General features: G+C 39.8%; 1 protein-coding gene across 10 annotated transcripts in view; it reads left to right on the forward strand.

Moving 5' to 3' along the window:
* Positions 1 to 18,628, forward strand: part of LOC113954467 (bifunctional heparan sulfate N-deacetylase/N-sulfotransferase 3-like) — a 213,435-nt gene that overhangs the window by 85,112 nt on the left and 109,695 nt on the right. For 8 of the 10 annotated variants that reach the window (XR_003530206.1, XR_003530213.1, XR_003530214.1 and 5 more), the window contains 2 exons: positions 11,633 to 11,753; positions 12,474 to 12,589. The exons of 1 other annotated variant lie outside the window; for it this stretch is intronic. The gene's annotated coding sequence lies outside the window, so the exon portion shown is untranslated. Of the gene's footprint in view, positions 1 to 4,416; positions 4,498 to 11,632; positions 11,754 to 12,473; positions 12,590 to 18,628 lie in introns of all 10 variants that reach the window. One more of the 10 variants, XR_003530205.1, reaches the window with a different exon arrangement.

Genomic DNA, 18,628 nt, shown 5'->3' on the forward strand with positions numbered 1-18,628 from the left:
CACCCCACAGCTCCTGGAGCCCCTCACCAGCCCAGCCTGGCAGGGACAGTGGGAACAGTGCCCTTCACCCTGCCCTGGAGCCCCAGAGTGACCAGAGGCTCCGAGGCTCTGCCTGGGGGAGGCCACAGGGCCCAGAGCAGATCAAACCCAAGGCTGTGCTCCCCACACGGTCCGGGCCCTCCCATACCGACACCTGAGAGCTGCTCTGCCACAGGGATCTCTTGGTAACTGTATAGTCTGTCTCCCTCTCTTTCTCCTTCTCTCTTCTTGTTCCCTCTTCTTCTCTTTCCTTGCTCCTTTCTTGATGCTCTGGGTAGCTTAAAGCTGGGGGGATTGGGTTTTGATTTAAGGGTTGTGGATCAGTATGTGATGGGTCCGCACTGTGGTGGAATGTTTTGCCTGGATTGTCTGGTGCCCTTTTGAACTTTTGCCAGGTTCCCTTTTTTTCCCTCCTCTAAATTATCAGTACAGGTGCTTCTTGGGAACAAATGTGTGGGTTATTCTCTTGGCACTATCTCAAGGTATTAAAGAACCCTATATATATACTTAAAAAAGTAAAACTCCTGGCTGAGCCCCCTGAGCTTGTGGCTCCAGGGCTGGGATGTTACACTTGGTCACCTTAAGGGTTTTTTGAGCCTCTGCTCCTGGGTCGTTGAAAAAAATATTTGTAACAGAAAGCATTTTTATATAATGGTCCTGATTTGTACTGCATCAGTAAGAAGGACCTTTGTCCTACAGATTCATTTCATATGCTGCAACAGCTCCAGCTCTGGTAACACATTTGGAGTGTGAAAGCACTCTCAAGGGACTGGAAAGGTTGCTAAGAGCATTGATAGAATTACCACTGTGAAAATTATCATCCTGCAAGTATCATAAGTTCATATGGGTGCCACAGTAGACAAAGTTAGCTCTTTAGTTTTGTTACAAAAATCCCTTTCTTGTGCCCTTAAATCAGGCACAAGAAGATTTGTCAGCTAGAGGAATTTCATATAACATCTGTTAACACTGAAGCAGAGATGTAGGTTTTTCTGTGTGCATCAACGATAAAGGTTTACCAGAAACAATCAGAAGTTTTGCAACTGCATTTTCACATTTAAATCTTAATTTTAATCTACCAAAGTTACTATACACAACAGGAGTTTTTCAGTGGCAGCAGATTCCGGATTTGATGTTAGTCACTTGGGGTCAAGTTCTGTGGTTTTTCATTAAGCCTTGTTAGCAAGTTGTTCCACTGGGGTTAAAAAGAAGTAACATGATTTTTAGAAGTGCTCTTTTTTGCAACATGTACACTCAGCAAATTGGAATCTTGTCCTAGAGGATTACTGTATTTAAATATCACTTATGCATATCTAACTGCAAACAAAAAAGAGAATTATACCTTTTCATTGATTAGAAAGTCTATCCATGTATTTTATGCACCATAAAAAAAACCACACGAGGAGTTGAAGACTTAGTCATCCCAGCTTCCCCTTCATTGATTTGCAAATAGATGGTAGATAAAGAGAATCAGAGAAACCTGTGGCTGATAAAGAGGGCTGTAGCAGATAACTGTAAGTATAAAAAAACCAAACAAACACTCAAGAGAAACAAAAAACTCTGGAAAATAATCTGGAATTTTCACTTTTCAGTTGTCTAAAACTGATGAGGTTCTTCAGGCGATGTTGAAATATGATCTGTCTGTGCCTTGGGATGTGTTGGGGAGCTCCGGTGATATTGGTGGAATTTGCCCCATTAGCACTGTCAGAGCCCATGACTTTGAGTGCATCAAAGGGGGAGGATCTGGACTGCAGTGAGGACAGGCACCAGTGGCTTTAAGGCTATGAAGTACAAAGAGTCTTCTGCTGTACCCTCCTGTCGTGTCACGTCCAGTTGCTTGTTCCAAGGCAGGATAGTAGGTCAGAGCTGCAGGGAGCTATTCAATCAGCTTGTCCTTGTAGGAGGTCCTGGAAGTGGAGGGAGACAAATGTGCAGCTGAGGCAGCCACACAGGAGAGCTGAATACAAGGGGCAGCAAAGTCAGACTGCTTTTGTAGCCATTTAACGCTGCAAAAAGCCTTGCCCCGAGCCTGCCTGCTTGTAATTGCTCGAGAAATGGGAAACACATTGTGCTCTCTGCTTTCTCATTTCTAGCAGTATATTATCTGCTCGCTCTTCTGTGCATCCTGGAGGAGTAATTTTGGAACATGCTACGTTGAAACCAATAAAATGCGTACTTTTATTTTTATTTCTTTCCTTATGTTCATTGGAGTCGTCACACTGGCCTTAGGTCTGGTGAATGCTGGTTGGTGCCTTTTACTGGAAGAAAGACCTGTGCTGAAATTGCAAAGAAGCATCCACTGTTTCTTTTTCCTCATTCAAGATGGACATATGTGTCGTTGTGTTTGGATTGTGCTAAAGGGGTAGTGTGGCACTGGAACTGCTGGGCAGGGAAGCCTTTCTGTGGTCAAAATACAAAAGGAGGCCAAAGGATAAATGCCTGACTGCTGTAGACCAGTCCAAACAAGATACCAAATGTCTGCTTGCCTCAGGCTATGGATTGAGTATGTCTCTGAGCCCATTTATGCCTCACTTTTGCCAAAGGGAGCATTCCCAGCACTGCATTGTTTCTGTCTTCACACACACAGACACATGCAGTCCCCTCAATTACTGTGCACTTGCTCTGGGCACTTCCATTACATGAGCTTTGCCACTTAGCACACCCCCTTGGGAGCCTGACAGCTCACTAACCTGGCAGGAAGCTAAAATAATGTGTGTGTAAATAATTTTCCTGGGCCTTTTTTCCTGCAGGCTTAGCAAATTGAACCAACTCAGCGAGGAATCTGACAAACTCCAAAGCTGGTGCAAGGGGAAAGGAGGAGGGATATATGGAGCAGGATGGGATCATATGGCACAGGGGAAAGGAGCAAAAGAAAAGAAGGCAGAATATCAGAGGAGGGAGGGGAATGGAAGTACGTCCTTGGTGGGAGCTGTTTTGCCAGCCTTTCAGAATGGTTATTGAGCAGTACCTGTACCTGTTGACAAAAGCTGTTGGTGAGCCAAGGGCCATGACTACTTTGAGGAATAAGAGGCACCTCTTCCTGTCACAGTGTATCTACCCTTGAGTTTTATATTTTTAGAAGAATGAATTTCTGAAGATAAATCCTCAGCCAAGTGCAAATGCACTTGACTCCAGTGAGCTCAGACAAAGCTGACTTGTGAAGTTTGATCCTTGGGTGAAATGATGTGTTGTGGCTGAGCCCGTTGCATTGTTCACTACCACTGAAAGGAGCACTTTTGTTCCCAGTCCACAGGCCTACTCCTTTCCTTGTGCTGGCCCTGGTGGCTGTTGTACTCTGCTGAGCCACTTGGGCTGGCTGGAATTGGAAAACCCAAATCCCAGCACTGCTCCCAGTGCTCTGTCAGCTGTGGAACCAGTATCAAAGGGAGTATGTCAGTTAACAGCAGTCTGGTTCAGTTCGGGAACACTGGGTCAGAATCACTTTAAAGACACAGCTGCTTCTATATTTTATTAGATATCTGAGAATTTAGTTTCATAAAATGTTTTTGGTGATGTTGAGTTCTGGGGTAGAAATAAACTCGTTTAGTGTGTAAGTATTCTTGCACAGACAGCTTCTTTAATATCAAAGCTCTCTGTGCCTTTAACATGAAGGCTTCTGATCAGAAGATCTTAACTTAAAATGGTTCACTCGAGGTCTTTGTCATATTTAGTAAGGATTAAATAACATTTTTCCAGTTACATATGATAGAACTGCATAATGAGACCTAATGATACAGTCAACAGAAAGTAATTTAATTTCTGCTACATTATGCTGTACAATAAAGTTTAGAATTCACGGAGCTCCTATCAGTTTGATTCAAGCTCACTTCATTCTCTAAATGAAGCTTCTTACGTATTGGAAGTGGAAACTGAGAACTGGGGTCCGTTGACTGTTTCCTAATGATTGTATAAAACCATTACTTGAGTCAGTTATTGTTATTACATTAATCAGGCTTGAATTCAAAAAGTGAAACAACCTCCAAGAACACACAAACAAATCAAAACGCTCCAGGGGTATTTGGGAGAATTACAGGACAACTGGATGTCTTGCTATAACTGTGATAAAAAGAGTCTTTCACTACATTTAGGCAAACCCTGCCGAACATGTCTTGGTTTGCCATCCAATTTAGGATTTATTTATTTTATTATTTTTATTTGTTGTCTGTGAAAGTTTCCTTCAGCAGAAGAAATGAGTGAGTAGCTCCTGCTGGTGTAAAGACTTGTGGCTCTTGCTGCTTGACTACTCAGCCAGTGTGCTGCTGCTCTGCTGCAGTTTTAACCATGGGACTTACTATGTAAAATAATTTAGTGGGATTAACAATGTATTTTTGAGTTAATATCTGGACAGTGGGCAACATATACACTTTGCTGTCTTTTTAGGGACTGAGAAAGCACATTGAAAGGTCAGCTGCTGTGGGTAGGAGAGATAGAATGTGTGATACTTGAAGGGTGGGCATTCAGGTTAGCAGTACAAATATTTGTTTAATCCATTTCTTTAAAACAATATTGGAATTCTCTGAGAACCCTATCACAAATCTAGGAACTGCAGGTGATGATATAGAATAATCAGTATCATTCTCTGGATAACTTATGCATCCTTGAGAGGGTAAATCATCCACTGTGTGGGGCTTTTTCACCTACTGATAATCAGACTTCCAAAAAATCGATATGTACTTGGTTGGAGAAGGAATGCAGGGTTTGCAGCAAAGCCCTGCAGGCTGTATTTCTTCCCATAATGAAAGTATCAAAGGGGCAGTGCCATCTCTCTCAGTTCACTAATATTCTTTCTAGGTGTTGTAAACATTATGCTAGTGACAGTTATTCTGTGGGAAAAGGATTTGATGATGCTTTTATTTACCTCTCAGCCTTGAAAAATAATATTTCTGTCTGCAAAAGGATCCTGTGCTGTGTGTACATGCATGTGTGTCCACATACTTATGTGACTTCAAGCTGTGTGCAGTCAGACTCCAAGTGCATTAATTTACACTTATAGAAGTGTGAAGTGGGTATCATCTTTTTCTGACAAAACCTCAGTTCATCTCAGTTTGTCATTCTTCCCTTGATAAAAATGCTACTCCTCTTCAGACCATCACAAAAAAGGTTTTCTTAAACTCTTAAACAGCAGATAATCAGAGAAGTGAAGCTCCCATAGTCCAGGTGCCTCAGCCATATGTGTGGAAAGGTTCATTCACAAAGGCTTTAACTTTCGGGTGTCGGCTGCTGGAATGAGCCTCCAGGCACTGAGGAAGGGTTTGATCTGATGATTTGAACGGTCCCAGTTTGAAGAGGCTTTTCTTCCTTATGTTTCAGACTTCAGCATCTGCTAAAGCCTCTGTTGTTAGAGATGGGCCCGAGAGTTACAGTCCAGGCTGCCTTGCTGCTCTGAGATTAACAGGTAGAGGTGGCTGGGCTGCAATCTCTCTCTGCTTCCTGCTCTTGAAAGTCAGCTCAGACGGTGGAGAACAACTTGCTGCCCATTGACATGAAAGAATTCAGCCAGAACTCAGTACTAATAAATCAGATTTATGAGCAAGAGTTCCCTCTGTCAGCAGATACCCAGAGTGCTTTTCCAGCATCATCATTTTTTGTCTCCCAGAAAGCTGCAGTAACTTGAGTAAAATGTGGTTCATGATCCCTGGTGCCAAAGGCCTGGGGTTCAGGAACTGTCCTCTGCCATGAGAAGTGACCTGGCTGTCTCTTGGGTCTGCACCTCCCCTGAGCAAAGGGCAGGGAGGAAGCACTGCAACAAGCTGAAAAAAATTGAGAATTAAGTACTTTAAACGGAGAAAATCGATCATTAGTGATCTACATTAAAAAAGCCAGATTGGTACTGGACAAACATATTGTCATGCTCTTGCTCATCTTTTTTATTGTTTCAATCACTGTATAATTTTCTGTTAGGCCAGAAATAGATGAGGAGTTTAATGGTGTGGACAGTTGTGATTTCATGACAGTATAAGCCACTGTTCTTATTACCTTTAATGACTTTGTAAATTAAGTGATTAAATTGTTCAGTCGATTTAGGCTTGGTGTATAAAAAGCCTATTTTAACCTGAAATTATAATTGAATGTATATAATTTGTCTTTCATGTCTTTCATATAAGAACTTAATGTTATTTGTTACCTGTTATTTTCCCAGTAAAATGAGTGTAATTAAGAAGTTATTAAATAGCTGAAACATGTTTTTTATTCCATTTTACTTTTAATTCCTCACAGAACTCTATATTATCTGTTAAGGGAATTGCTCCCAAAACATTAGCATTTATCATACTGGAAACCCCCTTTTAATTGATTTTTCAAGTGGCCAGTGGCCAGCTTGTGTTTTTAATGCTCTTAGAAATGCTAATGCCTGCATGCCAGGGAAGTAGCTAAAGAAGATAGACTTAGATGACAGAAATCCTGGAGTTTTTCAGTTTAAAGTGGTTTATCAGTGACAGTATTTAAATGGGGCTTTTTTACACACAGGGATTCCTTTTTTCTGAAAAGAAAACAAATGAAAATTTTATGTAGTTAAAAACACCACCATGAAATCTTGCCTATGTAATGAGGAATAAAGAAAAATGTATCTATCTCCCTTTAGGTTAGATGAAACATTACTAATTATTTTAATTAACGAGTTAGTTACCCAGTTCCAATTGGAAGGTGCTGTAGAAATACAAACTATTATCACTGGTTGTTTTGGTACAAAAGTACCAATTAATATTTCCTACATCCAGGGCTAATTACTTCAAACGTATATTTAATTAAAGGAAACAACCCTGCAATTTGTCAGTAGAGATTCTTTTCACTGCACACAATGGGGAATGTGCAGGTTCAGGCCAAAAATAGTGTTCTAGGCTTTAAGGTTTGTGGTATTTTTCATTTCACTTGTATGTTTTTAATCACTGGTTGACCACAGTTATAGTTCACCTAAATGACATAACATTCCCTCTTCTTCTTCCAGAGCAGGAATATAACCAAAAAAAGAGGAAAAAAGGGTTCTTGGTTCCTTTTAGGATGTTTGTTGCAGTACTTCATCAGGAGGAAGCTCTAATGTGGAGTAAGGAGCTATTAAAACCTAAATTCATGACTCAATTTCCATGATTATGCTAAAGGAAATGAAATTGTCAACTGTAATTACCTTTACATTTTGAACATAAGAATGATTTTGCATGAGCAGAACATTGGAATGTCTTTTCTTTAGGTATAATTAATACAATTAGAAGAACGAGGGAGGCAGAGGTACGTGGACTTTCTAAGAGAGAATGCAAAATACAAAATGAGATGTATGAGGGACTCCTGGAAAAAATATAGTTATCTCAGAGTGATTGGTTTGGATGTTGTGAAAATGAGAGAATTTCTCACATGGCTTTAAGAGAAGGTCCATATCTGGGACACCGTTTCAGGAAAGTGTGAATCATCATCTCTAAAGGTTTGAAAGACTTTGGAATAGGAGCTTTTGGCCTCTAACACACCTCTTATCCTTTCGTGGAGCTGAGAGAGACCTGGCCCATAGAAAACAGGGATTATGGGTGAGGGTGAGGAATGACTCTTTCTTCTCACAAAGGATTATCATTCAAGAGTTGTCAAAATCTCAGTTGTTCTTTAAACTCTGTGTAATAACGGCAGCCAAAACTCTGAGTAAAGGAATAAAGAGCAAATAGGTAATTGAAGATAAATTCCTTGCCTCGAGCTAGATCTTTCTGAAAGAATCTTATACTTTATTGTGAACTTTAGCTTTTCCTTCTGCCCCTGAACATCTCATTTACTGTTAGAGCTGCCTAATTGGGCAGCATGAGAACAGTTGCTTCTCTAGGCCAGCCGCTTTTTCATATTTAAATCTTTTTTTATTTTGTGTTCCACCTTATCATTGCTTTTATGTGTGATTTTATATAGATTACAGTAATTACAGAGGAACACTGAACCAGATCTCCCGCAGGTTGGAGATACAAGGTCCTGAAAACATCTCCTTGTGATGTGTTTCTCAGCAGGATCCATTTCATCATTATGAAATTATTGCAGGAAACCAGAGCTTTTTGCCTGTAACTGCAGACAATAATGTGTGATGAACACTCTGATAAAAGAACAGCAGAGAGATAAGGCTGGTGAAGGGAAATCTGCAGCTGTGAAAAACAAAAGTAGTAGCCCAGTAAATAGGAAAATATCTGGGAGCTTTCAGTATTTTGGTTAGAAGAATAACTTGCTCTGTGACAAATACAAGGAAAGAATCAGATTAAACCCAAGAACATCTGAGTGTTTGTGGTGCCAGAAGGTGCATAGGGGGGATTTGAAGGATACTTCATCTTCATGTCAGCAACTTTGCTTTATGTAATGAAAAATCACACCATTTTGGAAGCAGACAAAATAGGAAGGGGACACAGGTGCAGTTTAGTTTGAGATGTAAAAGCTATGGAAGGGACATTTAGATAGGAGGGAAAGGAAAACAAGCTTTTATCCGAGAAGATTTTTTCCTTATCTAGAATAGCCCTATGTCAGAAGGGGTTTTTCTTCAAAATTCATGCTTCAGGTTTGCCTTTAATCTGATGTCAGTAGTGTGCTTTGAGTTGCTCTTTATCCATGTCATAGGCAAACATTTACTTGTTGCTCTTTTCCCTGCAAAGCAGAATCTGATTTAAAATCAGTTATGATTTTTTTAACACAACAAAAAGCAGATTTTTAAAATAACAAATGAACTTTCAGGACCGTACAAGTTTTTGGATGGTCAGAGAGGTGGGGTTTCCTTCTCCTGTCTAATAAGATGTGTGACCTGTTTCTTAACCTGCCATTTTAGACTTCACCTGGAAAATCAGAATGAATTCTCCCAATTTCCTTTTGTAGGCACTTTACAGTTCACATCTTGAATGTCTCCATCAGTCTTTTGACCATCCCTGCTACTGTATTTTGACATATATCTTTTAAGGTTTTGGTGTGTGTTTTGGGTGAAGTCTGTATTTGTTAAAAGGTGACCTCTGGATTGGATTGTTTGGCTGACTTCAGGGCTAATAAGCTGAAGGATGAGGTGTCTGATGAATCCTGTGTACAGAAATAATGATAGATGAGTTATTTGGAATTCTACAGACACAGCATGGCCAGGTATGAGGAGTCCCTGGAACTGCACCGATCTTACAGTGGGAAGCTTTATTGATTACACAGAGACAGGGCACATTTTAATAATTTTTAGAACAGTGTACTGCCTGAGGTACTAAAATCCATTAAAGGAGGATTATAAACTTTGTTTTAAACTGTATCCTAAATTGTTTCTTGATGTACAGTCAACAGCAGCTCTGTGAGATCAATCACAGTTACTAAGGCATATTAAAATCAACTTGTTTAATTTTAATTGCTCGTATGCCTGACCCTCTGTGAGGCAGCTGTTCATAAAGCTAAATTGCTTTTCTCCCAGACAGGAGTTTCATTTCACTTCATGGTAGATTTTTGCCTTTTACACTTAACCAACATTTTGCTTTCCTTTCCCCCTCCTTCTGTCTGGCCCACGATTCTCATTTCTCTCCAGACAATTTTCTCTCTGTTTTGCCTTCTATCCTCATTAGCAGGAGCTGCAGCCTTGCCAATGAGTCAACTTTAATAAAGTAGGTGGATGGTTTGAATTATGAGTTGATGTAAAGTTACAGACCTGGAGTTCTTTTTGGTAATCTCTGTTAACCTGTGATACGTGAGCAATTTTGCTTACAGGCTCCTGATCAGATCAGCAAAACTGCTGAACTGATGGATGTACCATGAGCAGGTACATTTATTTTAAACTTATATTGGGTTTTCTGTTTAGCTATGTGCATTTCAGCTCGGTTTTTTTTCCTTAGGGGAATTCTATAAAGCCATTTACTAATTTCTTTCATTTGTGGTTTTGCATTTTCTGTCATTCTGTGTTTTGATGGGAAAAGATCCCTGTTCAGTTCGTACCAACTTATTTCCTTGCTCCAGTATCTGAAGTTAATCATAGACTTTAGGAAATTAGTAACACCTGAGTCTTCATCTCACACATAATGTATTAAACATGGCTGTTGTCCTAATCTTCTTTCAGTAGAATGGACTTATAAATACCTGCTTGCTGCCCAGCGTGGACACAAGATGCTGCTCTATTCTGAAGAGCATTGGATGCTTTCCCATTTCCAGTCAATTTGAGGATTTTCTGTGTCCTTCAAGAGGCAATTTAAGCTTCCATTTCTGGTCAATACTGATAGTAAATGCAGGGAGATAAGAATAAAATTACTGATTTTCATTTATTGAAAGGCAGCACTTCTCTGAACAAGAGACGGGTGAGCAAAACCAGAACAGTGGATCTTCTGGAGAAAACAGCAATGGTTTCAGCACACCGGTTTTATAACTGCAGGATTTGTATCTGGCATTACAGTAATGGTATGTTAAGGCAGTAAGTGGAAGCAATTAGGGTGATTTGGACATTTTATCTGTGATTCTTGCTTCAAAAGGAGTCAGGGATATGGGAGAACATATGCACATCTTTGAAAATGGAACACATCGTGAAGGAGCAGAGTAAGTATTTGTTCCACAGTAGAATAAGAAAAAATCTCACTGGTATGTGAAATAATGCATAATTATCAAGCACACAGCACCAAGTAATTCTGTATCTATAGATTTTACTAGAAGTTTTACCCTAGTGATAGCTTTAGACCCTGTAGATTTTAGAGCACTCTCTGGATTTTCCCTTATTTTCATTCCTATTAAATAATGAAGGTGGTGGGTTTTTTCATATGGATGATTCCCATAATTTCATGAGTTTAGTTCAGGTGTTACTTGCCTGTCTCTGCTTCATTTCTTATTTTTTCACATGCATTCTCTGCTACTACTTTTGCAGCAGATTTTAAAATACAAGTTCCTGTCTTCCAGCAGGTGTGGAGGGCAGAGGGACAGCATGCACTGCTGGTGGTGGAAAGCTTGGTAAAGAGGGATCTCTTCAGAACTCTCTTTTTGTTTTTACTTGGACTTTGTTCTTAATTAATTATCTGAGAGGGCAAAATTTTAAACTCTAGAGATCTGTTGAGGTGAACTTTCTAAATAAAGCACGAATTCTCTTCTTTAAAAAAGGGTTGACACGTCACGAGTGTTGTTTTGGTAGGTCTCTCTACAGAGCTGCCAACAAAGACATGATTTGACTGTTTTCCTCTGACTGGACCAAACTCCAGAAAAGATGGTTTGCTGTAAGAAGGGGACAAGATTTGCTTCTCCATTCCTGTAATCTGGGAGTCATTATGGTGAATAATGAGCCCTCTGAATCAGAAGAACCCCATGGCTCACATACATCAACCAGCTACCACGGTGATGGACACTGTATAAAAATCTCAGGAAAACAGAACCCGAGGATATTCTCCCTAGTCTTTATTATAAATCCCAGGCAAACACTCCCAGAAATGAAAATCCTCCAGGCAATGTTAAATGTAACTCAACCTTGACTTGCAGGAATTCATCTTCCGAGTGGAAAAATTGTTTGTCTCTGTGTCCAATTAATTCTTGGCTTTCATTGGAAACTGCCAGAGAGTTTTCCAACCCAGTTTTGATGCGTTTTATTTATGTAGTATAAATCCTTGTCAGCTGAGAATTAGTCTCATATATATTGGAAGGTGGTTTTTTCTTTACTCTCCAGCAACCTGGATGTTGTACACAGGAGACCTGAAAATGCAAGAATCTGTCTCATCTTATGGACCACAAAGCTAAACACTGTCTCTGAAGAGCTTTTGACCCAGCATGCCCTGTACAGGCAGCAGGTAAACCAATGAAACATTGATTATTAATAGAAAACAGATACATTATCATCTTCCTGCCTAGAAAAGAAGTTTCCTGAATTCCTCAGACTTACTTTATATGAGGGAAAGTTTTCAACTTCTGTTGCTTGCAAGGTCTCTCAGTTTCTTCTCGAAATGAGAAGCAGTAATGACTGTAATGTTTTTGATCAGTCACTTAAGACATATTGCCAAGTGTTTGAGAGTTATTGTAAGTTTCCTTTGCAAATTCTGCTTGGATTCATTCCAACATTTGGAACAGACCTGTGTTTTTTGCTGCTGTCAGTTTTACCATTCTGCTTCAACCCAGATTTCCCACTCATAATCTTTCCGTTACCACCAAGGAATTCGGCAGTGCTGCTGTTCCCACTCTCAGTACGTGGACATCAGTCCTACTTGAATTATTTTGCCCTTGCCCGAACCTCACACTGAGCTCCCAACTTTCCAGTGACTTAGTCAAGTGTCTAATAACCAGAGTTCTCATGAGCTGGAACCTCCTGGTTCCACTGGTGCTTTGGAAAGATGTTGGTCTTCTACAGCAGCCTCAGGGATCTGCTTTGACAGAGTGCCTGGGAAAGATTATTTATGAGCAGCAGGAATAAGCAGTGGCTCAAGCAGTTACCTCTTCATAGAGACATTATAGTAAAAGAATCAAATAAGTTTGTAAGCTGCACTCTTCAAAATCACTGTTACATTCTCTTCAAGCTAAACAGAGCTGAGTGCATTTGGACTCAGTATTTTCTCTGTTGGGGTGTGCCAGTGCCCACCGGGGGGGACCTGAGGGGAATAAATCAGCACCAAATCCATTAAAGTCCATAGAAGTCTGTGTTTTTAAGAATGTATGTCATTCATGTTTAAGGATAGATTTGAGTAAAAAACTTATTTAACGATACAGCACTCTCCATTAACAGCTTGTCTACCTATTTAATTGTTTCCAAATAATTTTTTACAGAAAAAAAAAAAGCTAGAGTAGGAAGTGTACATCAAAAAAGTGTAACTGCTGAGAAAGGTTATGTTAACTTTATGCTCTTTTTTTGAACTTAATTTGTATTTTTGTATTCTCTTGTTATTTAACATGCTTAAGAGAAAGTTAATGTGGAAGAAAGAACTACAATTTAGTGTAAAGCCAATTTAAAATGTATGTGCATAATTCTAGTTGTCACAGGCTTCTAAAGAATGAATATGGACAAGCACAGCTAGCTGCCTTTTTCTGCAAATACACAAGTAACTGAATGTATATAATCACATCAAATATTATGTTCCCACAATATGTGAAATACCTTAGAATTATAAAATATTTGTAGTTTGAGTCCGAACTAAAATCAGCAACTATAGGATGAAAATAAAGGAAATTTTAAAATAAAGCTTTTAAAATCTTCAAATTATAGAAACAAATGAAAATAGAAGTGAAGCAGCAGTGGAAATGATAAAACGAAGATTTTTAATTCTAAATCAGTAACTTCAGATTTTATCCATAGCAGATATGAAGTCTGCCCTGAAGATAATGGAGCTGAATTTTCAGAAATCTGCTCATCAGAAAAAGACCTGGCAGTTAGAGCACTCACAGAGAACAAGGGCAGACTATTATCAAGGAAGCAGTTGGTGTAGTGGGAATTACGTGGTAGGCAGTGCCCCTCACAGAAGGTGCACAGTGATCCCTTTGCTCTGCTCAACATGGGCAGAATCCCACCCGGAGTCAGGACACTGCACTGCAAGGAAAAGATCTGTGCAGGCTGTAGGGAATCCAGAGGAGACCTCTGGGGAAAGACTTCTGGAGCTGCCTCACAGAGAGAACAGAAGATACAGGACTGATACATGAAAGGTAGTTTCAAAATGGCAAAGAAGAAATTATTATCCACAACCATGGATAGAAAAGAGCTGCTCCTGTAGCTCCCTGCTCTTGGCTTGCAGCACCTTGGTCAGGCAGTGATGGCCTCTGAGTGTTGTCACAGATGGAACTTTGGGGCCTCGAGGAGACGAGCACAACACATTTGTCCCCCCAGGCAGGTTTTCATGGCCACATTATGTGCTGGAATAATCCCAGTGTACTTAATAGAATCCCAGTGTTCTTAATAGCATCCCAACCCTGGAGAATTCGTGGTCACACAGATAGCACTGAGCCTGTAAGACACTGGGTTGTTTATTGAGCTGCTCAAGGACTGACACTGGGCTGATAAGATTTGTTTTCCACAGATAGCTCTATGGGTCATTAGTGAAAAACTGACACACATGATTACTGAAAATAATTGATTTTCAAACTACAGTTCTTTCCCAATTAAACTTATCCTGAGGCACTCAAAAGCTATAATTTGAAGTTGTAATAGAAATCCAAGCAAGTCCTCACTTGTGGTGATGTTTTAAATATAATAACCATTTTGAGTCATACAGACTGTAAAAAGTCCCCTTTTTATCATAAATTATTAACTTTACACTTGTTTTTATTGGATTAAAATTGATTTTGGTTTGGTTTTCAAATGTGTTCCAACCAGGAAATTGGAGGCCATTTTTATTATGGGGGAAATAATTAATAAAAATTCTCAATCTGGTGTGATCAGCTTAAACTTTACCATTGGCTTTGATGACAGCAAATCTTACTCAGTGCCCTAAACCAGATTTCACCAGAGAACAAGAAAAATAATATCAGCCTTGACAATGTGAAATACTTGGATTTAATGTGGGCTACTAATACGGTCTGGTTTGTGCAAACCTACTTTTCTGTAGAGATAAGTTAGTATTTCTAATGAAGAATTTTGATTGTTATGGCACAGAGATTATCTCTTAAAACAAAGCTGTTACACAGCAGCAATATCCATAATACACATGTGTTGGGAAAATGAAGGAGAAATTTAACCCAGGCTCTCTTTCCCTCTGTAGCCATTCTTCCTTTGATCCAAGTGGGATCATTCCAGTCCAGTTTCAAGACTCCCACTTCTGTTCACTCATTAGTCTGCTCAGCAACCTCTTCTTTTTCCAAATTTGCATCTGATTTGCTGAAATATTTTGAATAGGCTTAATTTTGTGAAATGGAATTTGTGAAGGTTTGTGGTTAATGAGGACTTGCAAGAGAAAATATGATACCCTTAAGGGTACATCTGGTTATTGTTAGTTCAAGGAAAGGTAGGTATCTTTGCCAGCATGTATTTTATTTCCAATTCCAGTTGGTTTGTCTCACCTCAACAATAAAAATAATTTGTGGCAGAAATAAATTCTTATCTAAGAAGTTTCCCACCCCTATCCTTGCTGTGGGCTCTATTAGTAGAGTAACTTCAGTATCATTATGTCTACTCAGTGCTTTGACTTTGCCAGAAAATATTGATCTGTAGCATGATCTGTCCAAGGGCAACAGCATCATTAATTGCTAAGTGATCTGCAAAACAATTAGAGACCTCCTGGCTGGTGAACAAGAGATGAATGGAGCTGTCTACCTAATCAGATACAGTTGTATCTACCCATGGACCCAATTGTGTTGTTCCAAAATGCAGTCAACATCTGTCACTTCCCCCCTTCCCTCACTAACATATGCTGTGCTCTGCCCTGCAGGGTCCTGCTCAGAAGCCTTGGAGGAGAATTTTCTGGGGGTGGGAGGGAATGTGTAGAGTTTTTAAGGAAATTTTTATCCCCTATTTACCTTTGCTTTGTGAGAGACAGACAGTGTTATGCTAAAGATTCTAAGCATGTAAGGAGCTGTAATTCACATTTGCATTAACAGCATGGAGGTAGGACAAATATATTAAAAATTAACTCAAGAGCTGGGATGCAGTGAATTTAGTACTTAAGGAATGAATAGGATTGATGGTTTTCTAGGCTGTGTTGTTCAGCACCCAGTGCAGTGGGAGCCTACCTTGAATTGAGTCTCTGAGGACTAAATGGTAAATGAGAAGAGTAAGACTGTGCATTTATCAGTGTCATATTTCTTTATGAGGGAAACCAATTAGGGAAGAAATACGTAATTAGTATCAATCCCTTTAAAATTAGATAAATGTTGCCTAAGTATTCTCTGCCTAAAGTCCTTGTATTGAGGTCCAGGTGATTATTGGGAAAAACGGAGCAGCAACAGTCAAACATTTTGTCAAACAAGTAACAGGGAACTAAATTTGGGATGCAGTGGAGTGACTGGTAAGCTTCCTAGGAATGCATGCAGGTTTCCATAACTATTCCTGTTATGTGTTTCTAGAATCTTGGAAGGATTTAGTCTGTTTTTTGGGGGAGGCTGTAAAGTGTACAGTAAGCTGTACTTTCTTCACGACAAATTGTATTTTTTAGTCGTGTCTTAGTGTTTAAAAGTGAACATAAGCAGTGTGTGCCACACATTGATGCTGCTTACATTTGATAGTTTAGTGCCTCTGAAAAATTCACAACTGAAGATTAGATGCTAATGTTTGATTTTATTTACATTCTTTGTTTACATATGTTGTTGTTTTAAAGCCCCTTTTTTTTTTTTTTTTTTGGTTTCTGGTGATGAAATATGTTAGCAAAATTCCTATGGCAGTCAATCCATCATTCCAGTTTGAATTTGAATTTGCTTTTGGTTTAAATTATGTATAGATTTTAAGACATTTTCCTCCATACAGTATTGGCATAACGCAAAGCCAATCAGAAATATACCCAGTGGGTAACCTTCAGTATTTTTATTGCTGTGTCTGGCCTAGTTTTAGTCAGTAGAATTCTGCAGAGAAGCTGTTATTTCTTTCAGTGCAGGCCTTGCTATAAACAGCACAAGGGCCAGAAGAGGAGCACAGGCAGGAAAGCTCATCCTGGAGAGTGTGTAAGCTGCTGCTTTGTGTGGGATTTAGCACCTGCTTCTTTTGAGGAGTGGTTAATCTTTCTAAATTAGCCACAGATCCACTGACCATCCTTCCAATCCCTCAGAAGGAAGAAGGATGAGGGAGTCCCTGCAGTGAGTGATTGAGTGCAATCCCCATTATCCTGTGTCTCTGGGCAGGGCACTCTGAAAGAGCCAAGAGGATTTATCTGGTAGATAGAAGAGTTGGAGGGAGAAAGTGATCCTTCTAAAACCACCAGAAAAGCATCCTGTTTTTTGTTCCTTTAGGAAACCGTTCCTAAAAAAATTGAATTTTTCTATAAAAGCAGCTGGGTGGTTCTTTTCTTATTTTGTCTTTTTAAGCATCAGCATTCTACACGTGGATACAACTGATACTATTTTTACAAAACCACTCCTTATTTCAGTAGAATGGTTTTGTGATGCTTTCATTGACATCACATCGGGGGGGGGGGGGGTGACAGAATAATAAACTGGCTTTCCACTTGTGCAGACAGGTGTTCACCTGCACTGTAGATCTCGTGTAACAAGGAGTCTGGCAGCCCTGGCCCTACTGCTCTGGTTTATAGCCCGAAAAGGGGGAGGAGAACAGGAGCAATACTTAACTCTTGGCAAGCTCCCAATTTAATTTTCATCCATATATTCTTCTGCCCTCCTTTCAAATAAAAGCAAACACAATTCATAGTGCAGGTCACAGGGAAGGTAACAGAGGCAGCAGCCTAAACAGTGACAATCAAATTTTGTACCAGCACAGTGCTGCAAAGGGTAGGTGTTTATAGCAGAGGAGATATGGTCTTTTTTCGTGCATAATTTTAGTTTCCAGAGTTACTGGGATGCTTGGAGGAGGAGATGCTTGAGGAGACTCCCACAGCTCAGCTGTGCTTTTCCTAGCACTGCTCTTGTGTTACTGCCAGGTGGATTTTGGAGCTGCAGCTCCCAAAGCGATATTGTAGGGACTTAGTTGAACATAACATGATAATTTCTCTGGAGTATAAGGTGGGAGAATGGAGGTTTTATAGTCAGTGTTTTATAGTCAGAATTGGGGTGGGCCATTATAATCTGTGTAGGGATTCTCTGTAGGGCAGGCTCTGCATCCAGCCTGTACCTTACACGATGCAATGGAAATGATCTCTCCTTCCTGTCCCAACAGTCCAGAGCAGTGTTTGCTCTTGAGAGCAAACCCAGAAATTCAGGAGGGTTTCTGTAACACTCTGTGTCATCACAGCTTAGTTTCAAAAACCAAAAACCAGAAAACTACACAGAATTACCTAATTAGTTCAAGTGCCTTGCATCTGTGGATAGCTGTGGCTGGAGGAAGGACATAAGAAGAGGAGAACAAGAGTTCCAGCTTTGAAGGGGGGTTTTAACTTTAAATGAACATGCTGAGCTCAAATACGGAAGTTCAGAAAAATCCACGCAATTGTAATAATTTTTCAGGATGGGTCCTTTTATTTTAGTTGTGTTTTGTTCTGCTTAGGGTACAATCTGACTTCTTAGGCACAGAAAAAGTCCCTTCTTTCCATACCTTTACTCTGTTTATCAGTCTCCTGCTCCACATTAATCCAGTGGCATCTTCCTCTCCATTTCTATTTGCCAAACTGAATTAATAGCAGCTAAAAGTATATTTTTTCTCAAAGAAAACATTGTTAACTCTTTCACTGCTTCCAGCTTAAACATTCACCTAGTCAGCCAAACACACAGATTGCAAGCTGTTCCCTGAGCTTTTTGAGTGCCTAATCCCCAGCTGTTCCACGTCTGCCAGCTGCTAAAACAACGAGCTTTCATCCCGAAGATGTCTAATTCCCTCATAAATTATCAGTAAAATATCAATACATGAGATTTGAGAAGTGCCTGTACTTTAGGGAGAATACTAACTTTAAATGATGTTTTTGAGGGAAAATAAATGATGTTTGCATTCTGAAGTGACCTCAGGTGTTCTGGTCGTGACACCGAGCTTTAGACAAAAAGTGTCTTGTCTTCCGATAGCTGTTGTTATTGCAGAGGAATTGAGGACTGAATTCTGGGAACTTCAGACCATGTGTGGAAATGCAAGTTCTTCTGCCATTTGCTTAGAGGAAAT

The sequence above is a fragment of the Corapipo altera genome, unplaced genomic scaffold, assembly GCF_003945725.1.
Source record: "Corapipo altera isolate COAL_440 unplaced genomic scaffold, ASM394572v1 255, whole genome shotgun sequence".
Classification (NCBI taxonomy): domain Eukaryota; kingdom Metazoa; phylum Chordata; class Aves; order Passeriformes; family Pipridae; genus Corapipo; species Corapipo altera.